The sequence below is a fragment of the Solanum lycopersicum genome, chromosome 2 (genome assembly GCF_036512215.1).
Source record: "Solanum lycopersicum chromosome 2, SLM_r2.1".
Lineage (NCBI taxonomy): Eukaryota > Viridiplantae > Streptophyta > Magnoliopsida > Solanales > Solanaceae > Solanum > Solanum lycopersicum.
Window position 1 is genome coordinate 39364060 of NC_090801.1, and position 8357 is coordinate 39372416.

The 8357-nt window shown below is 29.5% G+C and overlaps 2 long non-coding RNA genes across 2 annotated transcripts; both read left to right on the forward strand.

Annotated features, from left to right (window-relative positions):
* Positions 1–228: 228 nt before the first annotated feature.
* On the forward strand, positions 229–2098 carry LOC109119516 (uncharacterized). Its single transcript, XR_002026721.2, has 2 exons — positions 229–440; positions 1612–2098. It is a non-coding gene; the product is annotated as an uncharacterized lncRNA (long non-coding RNA).
* Positions 2099–4389: 2291 nt separating this feature from the next.
* Positions 4390–6003, forward strand: LOC138342287 (uncharacterized). The gene is made up of 2 exons (XR_011215138.1): positions 4390–4610; positions 5473–6003. It is a non-coding gene; the product is annotated as an uncharacterized lncRNA (long non-coding RNA).
* Positions 6004–8357: the final 2354 nt, after the last annotated feature.

An 8357-nucleotide genomic window follows, 5' to 3' on the forward strand; every position in this document is an offset into this window, starting at 1 on the left:
TTAAGTCATTTGAAGGGTAAAGCAAAAGTTTTAGACCAAAGAGATCATTAAAGAAAAGATTTAAGTTTAAAGGTTCATAATGGAGGCGTACTACAAATGATCTCATTTATTAGCTGAATCTGAACGAGCATACCTCCTAATATAAGGAGTTAAAGGACCTACAACCTATCAAATAAAAGGTATCTGAGTCTAGTTTCTATCAAAATAAATCACTTGTTAATACAACTTCTAAGTAAAAAGTTATGTACATTCTATGACAAGACACATGCACTGCCCAATCACTACAGGACACGTTACACTTTAGAGAAAATCGTTCAAACTTGTTGTTTTTTTATATTAGAAGTTTGGGATTTCTTTTTCCATATACTCAAGAATGTGTCAGAATTGGTTTAGAGTTATTTCTTCAAGTCTTGCTCATCTCCAATCCTCTCAAGCTTAAGGTAAGTTAATTTATTCTAGAATTAAGTGTCTTCCTCTCCCTACCTATATATATACTTAGCTTAGTGTTCTCTTAAAGGAAAAAAGTGGTGTTCTTGAAGAATAGAAAGGACAAGGATTCATTTTCTTGGTTATGAGTCCTCTTTTATCTCCACAAATGATATTCTAAGGATGTTTTAAGTATAATTTACGAGTAAGACTCAGGCGATGGTGATACAAGGTCATGACCTCTAATATTTACCCATTATAGATGATGTTCTCGGTAAATAGGGAGTTAGTAGAAGGATGTGTTGGCTGTTCTTTTAAGAAAATGAGGGGTGGATGATATTGTATTGGGGAAGTAAGTTGTTTATAGTAAAACGAAAAGGTAGGTACATAAAATGCGACTCTCATAGTCCTTGAAAGTTTGTAATTGATGGCATTAGTTCTCTACTAACTTAAACTATGAGCTTATAAGGGAATTTGATGTCGTTGACAAAAAATCATGGGACGGTGTTCAGAAGCCATGAGTTTTGACTTTATATATTAATTTTTGATGATTAAGGGGTTTGTTATATTAAACTCACTTGAAAAGTAGATATCGAGAAGGGTGGTTTATTTATAGTAATTGTTGAGCTTGTCGCCTCGTGAACTATATGGTGTTTTTAGCTTGTTCTGCTTTTTTATTAGCTCTTTATAGTACATTTCTATTGAGTTATGTTATAGATAAAGTTGTCATCAAAGGAGTTTGATGACGCGATGTATGATAGTAAGTCCTGAAGTAAGGTATGTAAAGTTGAAACCTCTTTCACAATTATGGCACAACTTGAAGTCTCATGTTTTTCCGATAAATGTCATGTGATACTTGAAAGCGAAAGTTATTTTATTTTATAAACTCTCTCATGTTGGATTCCTAAACCTATATAGTTATAGTACTATTTTCAAAAGTCATTTTTTCACATAACTATATGTTTCTTTAGTTGAAAGTTAGCGGGTGTATATGTTGCATAAATTTTATAGAAGCAATTGGAACAAACTATTTGTAGCTGGATATGTCACAAGATATATGATTCATAAGCTAAAGAAAGTAATTACACATTGTATTATGAGAATGTATGATTTATAAGTAAATTATTACAAGTTTTTGCATATTATTGAGATTATAACCTACTCGTCGTGTGGTGAATTTTTTAGGGCTACTACGATATAACAGTATGTTGTGCACAAAATTCAGTTGAAATTTCCCATCATGGATTCCTCTGATTGCTGCGGACAGACAATACGTGAGCCCTGGGGAAATACCTTGATAGGCCCCTTTATTCAGACTATGAGATCTTAGGCGCAATCATGACATTGGGCTACATATGTCATACAAGGTTTACTGATCTCCCACAGCAGGTCATCATGTGACTCTCTGACAACAATTAGTTTTACAAAGAGCAAATAAGTTATATTATGAAGTACTTCAGCAAAGTTGTAAAGTAATTAGTGGGACATTAAGTAGGCGTTTGGTAATGTGATATCCATCACGACATGGAAACCTGAGATGGAATCAGTGTTTGGACATGCGATTTTATGCTAATTTCATATCATGAGATGAGATTCCATATTCTCCAAAAACCATGATATGAAAATTTCATATCATGATTTGAGATATTTTAATATAAAAATTGATCCACAAGTTTATATTTTGTTAAAACAAATCATTTATTTCATATGTAAGTAATATTTATAATCACATAATAACTTTTTAAAATTTATCATTCTCACCGACATAAAATTTATTATTCATACCAACATATAGTCACTTTGTCTCACAACAACCGATTGTTGAGTAATTAATTTTTTCTCTTCATTTACTCCAACACCTAATTTATTCTTTCTATCGTCTTGTATTTATTACAACTCAAAGTAACAATGTTGGTTCGTCTTCTCGGTCACATGATCGAGAAACGCAAGTCGAACGTAAGAAAATTGTTTGTACTATGTGGAGGATTATATTAAAGACTAGTACACTACAATTTATGTTCAATTTTTTTATTGAATTAAAGTTAGAAGAAGCAGTTACTTAAGTGGAGAACAAATAGATTTGTAATAATTTATTATGCAATTTTATAAATTTTTGTTTATTTGGTAAGATTGAATAAAAAATTGGGGTTTCTTTTAATAGTTCTAGAACTTGTGGATTTTTATGTTTATGAGAAAATATACAACACAAATTTCGTATTGCATGTCCAAACAAATTCAATTTCATATCATAATTTCAAATATGATATCATATCATGATACTATATCGCATGCCAAATGGGTTCTTAGTTATCTATCTTTTAGTACGTGTCTTGGTATATGTTTAGTTGCTTATGAGCCTACAATTTTGAGATGATTTTAGTAAAGATAATTAGTTGGTGCTTGTATAAATCTTCTATGTTTGTTACATTATAGTTGGGGGTGTGGCAAATTTGATTTTAATGAACCCATATCTGAAAACAATATTCATGAACTCGAGGTCATGATTAATGATCTAGTTTCTGAAGTAAAATAGATGTCTATATATTTTTCGATTACCTAGATTAAAATTATTCATATCTAGAGGTTCAGAGCACGAAATAAATTGTGGATGCCATAGAGAAAATAATGTCAATGATGAAGTTGACATCGATATAATACATTTGAAAGCAGTTACCTATAAGAAAATACTTATCGCGTCTAGCACTCTTCATGTTCTTTTGGTGAAGTTCAAGAAGACAACACCAAAATTTTTGGATACACTAAGAAAAGTTTAAGATGAATTTTAACTAGATTTAAGTTTTTACAAAACCAGAAAACACTAAAATTATATTTCATTAAATTTTCATAGATATTTTTGTAAATTTAGAGAATTATTGATTTATAATATTAATGGGACCATATATTTATATAGAGGGTCTTCTGAAAATATATTTTCATAATATCTTATCAAAATATGTAGTTTTTTCACTAGCCCAAGTCGGGATTAAAATGGATTGACTTTTAAAATTTCACTAAATGATCGTAGATATTTTTTCCACACTGCATTCATGAATTCAAGGTCATGCGACTTTGAATGTCCACAATTGAATATTATCGTGTATTATGACAAATAATTAGGGTCGTTCGGTAGGGTGTACAAAAATAATGTTAAATAAAGTGTGTTAGTTGTGCTTGTAATATTAGTTATGCTTGCATTAGTCATACATAGATTATTTTTATGCAGTTTTTTGTTTAGTGTATTAAAAAAATAAGCATTGCATAAAATATTTATTTACAAAAATATCCTTCATAATTGTGGTAAAGAAAATGTTAAAGGGGTTTTAAGGGTTAATTGGGTCTTTAATCGTGCTAATGTATGTATTGAATTCCTTTGCATTACTAATACCTACAATTTCATGGTATTTATAATACAAATCTGAATACACAATGAAGTGTATTAGCTATGCATAGCATGAAACAATATATCAAACAAGATACTACTAATGCACAAATCTAATGCATGTATTATTTTTTCTAATGCACTCTACCAAACGACTAGGACATGAGAAAACAAACTTATCAAACTTACTAGAAGGATTTTAAGTTTTAACTAAAAACTCGAAAGTTGAATCTTAAATCTAAAACAAAAAATTTCTAACGAAAGAAATCTAACAAGATAGTGCAAACTGCTAAATAAAGATAGGGAAGGAAAACTAATTAAATTAAATTAATAAAATTAAATAATAATTTGAGAAAAATAAAAGATGACAATTATGTCTATTATAAAGTCTTTTAATGAAGGCAAAAATGAAAGTTTTGGGTCGTGGGTCGCCCATGTGGATCGATCCGATCCGATTTGTTTTAGTGTCTTATCCAATTAATTAATTAATTAATTAGGATAAATCATTTAAAAGGATAAGGTAGAACAGTTACATTGTAACTGCTCAATCCCTCTTTAAAAGACTCCTAGTTAGAGTATTTACTAACGTACATGAAACATGAAATAGAGAGGAAATTTGTGTGAACAGAAGACCAAAAACAAGCGATAAGTCAAGAGACATAGAAGTGAGTTTCTCAGAAAAATTAATCAACACAGTGAGCAAACTTCTAGTTTTTGAATACAGATCTTTGTTTCCTAGTGTTTCAAAGATGGACTTGAGCACCAATTTGTAAGGAAATCGACGACTTCCGCTGCAAATTACAAGGTACACATATCGTTGTTGATTTACCTTAATAATTCAGAGAAATTATTATTAATCTCATTATGTGTTGCATTCTTGGCTATTCACTTTGTATGTTTATAAGAAATTAAATTGAATATATTTCTTTTAAAAATCAGTGAATAGAAAGAAGAAAGAAAAAGAATTGGAATAAGTTAAATTTTTTTGACGTTTAATTGTGGATTAATAATATGGTAAATAGGATTCAAAATCCTATTTTTTTGTGACTCATGAAACATATAAGAGTACTTGTCCTACTAAGAAAATAATTCGGCATTTATTTTTTTAAAACAATTGTTTCTGTTTAATAGCAATCTGAAAATTGATTGGAAGATATTTTTGTTGAAACATATTTTATCATAATTTGCTTGTGCATAACTTTCACGAAAATATATTATAATAGAGACACGAAATTAAAACGAGTAAGATATGAATTGTTGAAAAATTAGATATTTTTTTGACAATTTTTTAAAAAATTGCATTTGTTTGGAGCAATCTTGAAATTCGTTGTGCAGTTTTTGGGTGGAAAATATTTTTTTATGACTTGCTCATTTTAAATCTTCTGAAAATATATTATAATAGAGAAACAAACTTAAAATGAGTAAGATATGAACGTTTTAAGTTGGTATGAAAAAACTTTTTTTTTTTACAGATTTTTCTTTTTTGGATTGAGATTAGATTCCTATTTAGGATTATTTTTATATGTGTCCTCTTTAGAATCTAATTGATCTTATGTATTCATTTAGTCCTTATATTCCTTAAATAGTTGCTTACTTTTATGAGAAATTTGTGACATATGTTGTCACATTAAATGGATTAACCATATTTCTTTTTGTTTCAATTTTAGATATGGCTTAAAGGAACGTGCTCAAATTACTCCAAGTGGGAGTTCTCAAAATCGAGCAAAAGGACTAGGTCGAAGAGCAACCCATCGTAAGATATGTTTCTGAGGACAAGAAGTCATACGGATTGGTATTCCAAAAGAGACACAAAGTATGTTAAGGAATGAAAGGACCATTCAAAGAAAAAGAGAAAAAGATCTAAGATATTTTAAGTCATTGAAGATGGATTCCCTTAGTTGTTTAATAGGATTCCTCCAGATCTTTGTTGTAAAAATTGAAAAGCTTAATGAAAGTGACATTCAAGTCACAAGGAAGACTAAGATGTTTTGCATCACTCCTTGCCAGAATACTGTAAGAAAGAACTGAATGATTTTAGAATTGAAATTGGGGATAATGAAAATTATGGAAGTATTATGTATAAATAGGAGTTAAGTGGGTAAAACTTCACCAACGGTGTATCCACATATTCCCTTTTTATCAGAATAATTTTATTTTATTTTTTTATTTTTATTAAACTTTGAAGTGAACATCTTTAATCGTGTTTTTATATGAATATTTGAGTTTTATTTTTTTTTAAATTTGGATAAGTGAATGATTATTCTATTGCACAATATCATGTGGTGTTTAATAATTAGACATTTAAATTTGTGTGATTATAGTCTAAAATAAATTAGTGTACACACTAAGAAGTTAATTTCAAATTTTGGTTAAATATTTAACCCGTAGATGAAGTATCTTTTCGATTTTACATTTAAATATTAAATCTTTATGAGAATTGATTTGCTTGAATGTGTATGTCACATGCATAATTATTAAAATTCTTGCCTAATTATATTTTAATACAAGACATGGCATGCTAGAATAGGTTACATAGGGCAAGATTGAATGAATAAGTTGGAAAAAGAAGGACATTTAGGTTCTTTCACCAAAATTGAAATGACAACTTATGAAAATTTTCTTGCTGGAAAGATTATGCGTAAATCATTTGGGAGGCTAAGAGAGATGAATTTTTACTTCAATTAATTCATTATGATACTAGTTGTCCAATGAATGTAAAGGTAAGGTCTGGTGCTATATACTTCATTACATTTATTGATGATTTCATGCGCTTTCATTATGTCTATTTGATTTTTCATAAATCTTTAGCACTTGAGTGTTTTAAACGATATACAAATGAAGTTAAAATCAATTAAATAAAAGTATAAAAACTTTAAAAATCGATCGAGGACGTGAATATTTGTCAAAACAATTTGAAGAATTATGTACTGAAAAGGGTACTATAAGACAATTAAATACTCCTTATACACCTCAACAAAATGGTGTAGCTATTAGAAAGAATAGGACAGTATTAGACATGTCAAGATCAATGATGACGCTGACAAATTTGTCTATATCTTTATGGAGAAACGCATTATTGATTGCGACTTATGTATTGAACAAATTGCCTTCTAAGTCAATGTCTTCCACACCTTATAATTTTGGACTGATCATAAATCAAACCTGAATGATCTACGATCATGGGGTTGTGCAACATACATTAAAGGCCATTTTGGTGAGTTTGGTAAACTAAATCCAAAAGAAAAGAAATGTATCTTTATAAGGTAACCTGAACGCTCCAAAGAATATATGTTCATCAATGAATTAGAGAATAGAAGTATTATTGAAATTCAATCACGAAATGTCAGATTTTTGAAAAATAATTTTCCAAAAAAAAAGGGTGATATAGATGAAGTTGACCTCTGTACGAAATGTTGAATTCAGAATATCAGATTATGTTATCAAACATACTTGATAGTTCAATGGATCAAGAAATGATTCCTGGTCCAAGTGGGAGTTATGAATTCCAAAATCCTATATAGAAATCTGAACTTTAAATCCGTAAGAGTATAAGAAAAGGTGTACCTAAACAATCTTATGAGATTGAGGATTATGTTTTCTTGGTATCTCCTACAGAATTGGATGAACCTAATTCTGTAATAGAGGCTTTATCAAGCCCTAAAAGGAATGAATGGTTAAAAGCGATGAAACAAGAATTTGAGTCTATGAAAATCAACGAAGTCTGGGATCTAGTTGACCTTCCTTAGGAACGTTAAGCTATTGAGAATAAATGAATTCTTAAAGTTAAACGTAATTCGAATGGGTCAATAGAAAGACATGTCTTGAGTTCCTTATTCTAGTGCAGTCGGGAGTTTAATGTATGTTATGATGTGTACTCGCTCATACATTTGTTATGTCGTGAGTCTAGTTAGTAGGTATCAATCCAATATTAGAAAAGATCACTGTAAAGCAGTAAAGAAAATATTTCGATATCTGAAGAGAACTGCATATCATACACTTGTTCTAGTGGATCTGATTTATTCATAAAAGGTTATACAGATGTTGATTAGACCGATGACCGGGATGATAGAAAATCAACATTTGATTTTGCTTTCTTACTAAATAGTGGTACTATTTCATGAAAAAGTAAGAAGAAAACTTGCACAACTCTTTCAACCATGGAATATGAATTTATGGCATGTGGTGTCTGCATTACAAAAAGTTGTTCGGTCAAAGAGTCTTTGAACATTTGAATATTGTAAAGAATTCTAAAAGTCCAATGATTTATTATGATAGTCAAGCAACGATCGCGTACACAAAGTATCCTAAGTATCACCTAAAAACCAAACTCATTGACATCAAGTACAACTTTGTGAGAGACGTAGTTACAATACATTTATACACGTGAAATGATAGTTGATTTTTTTTTAAAAAGTCATCTTTAGAGACTTGTTCGAAAAAACATGTTAAGTCTCTAAGTTTGCATACAGTATGATGATATTTCATTATTTTAAACTGACATGATTGATATGATATTCTCTTCAATATAAAACTATTGAATTTATATTCAAAT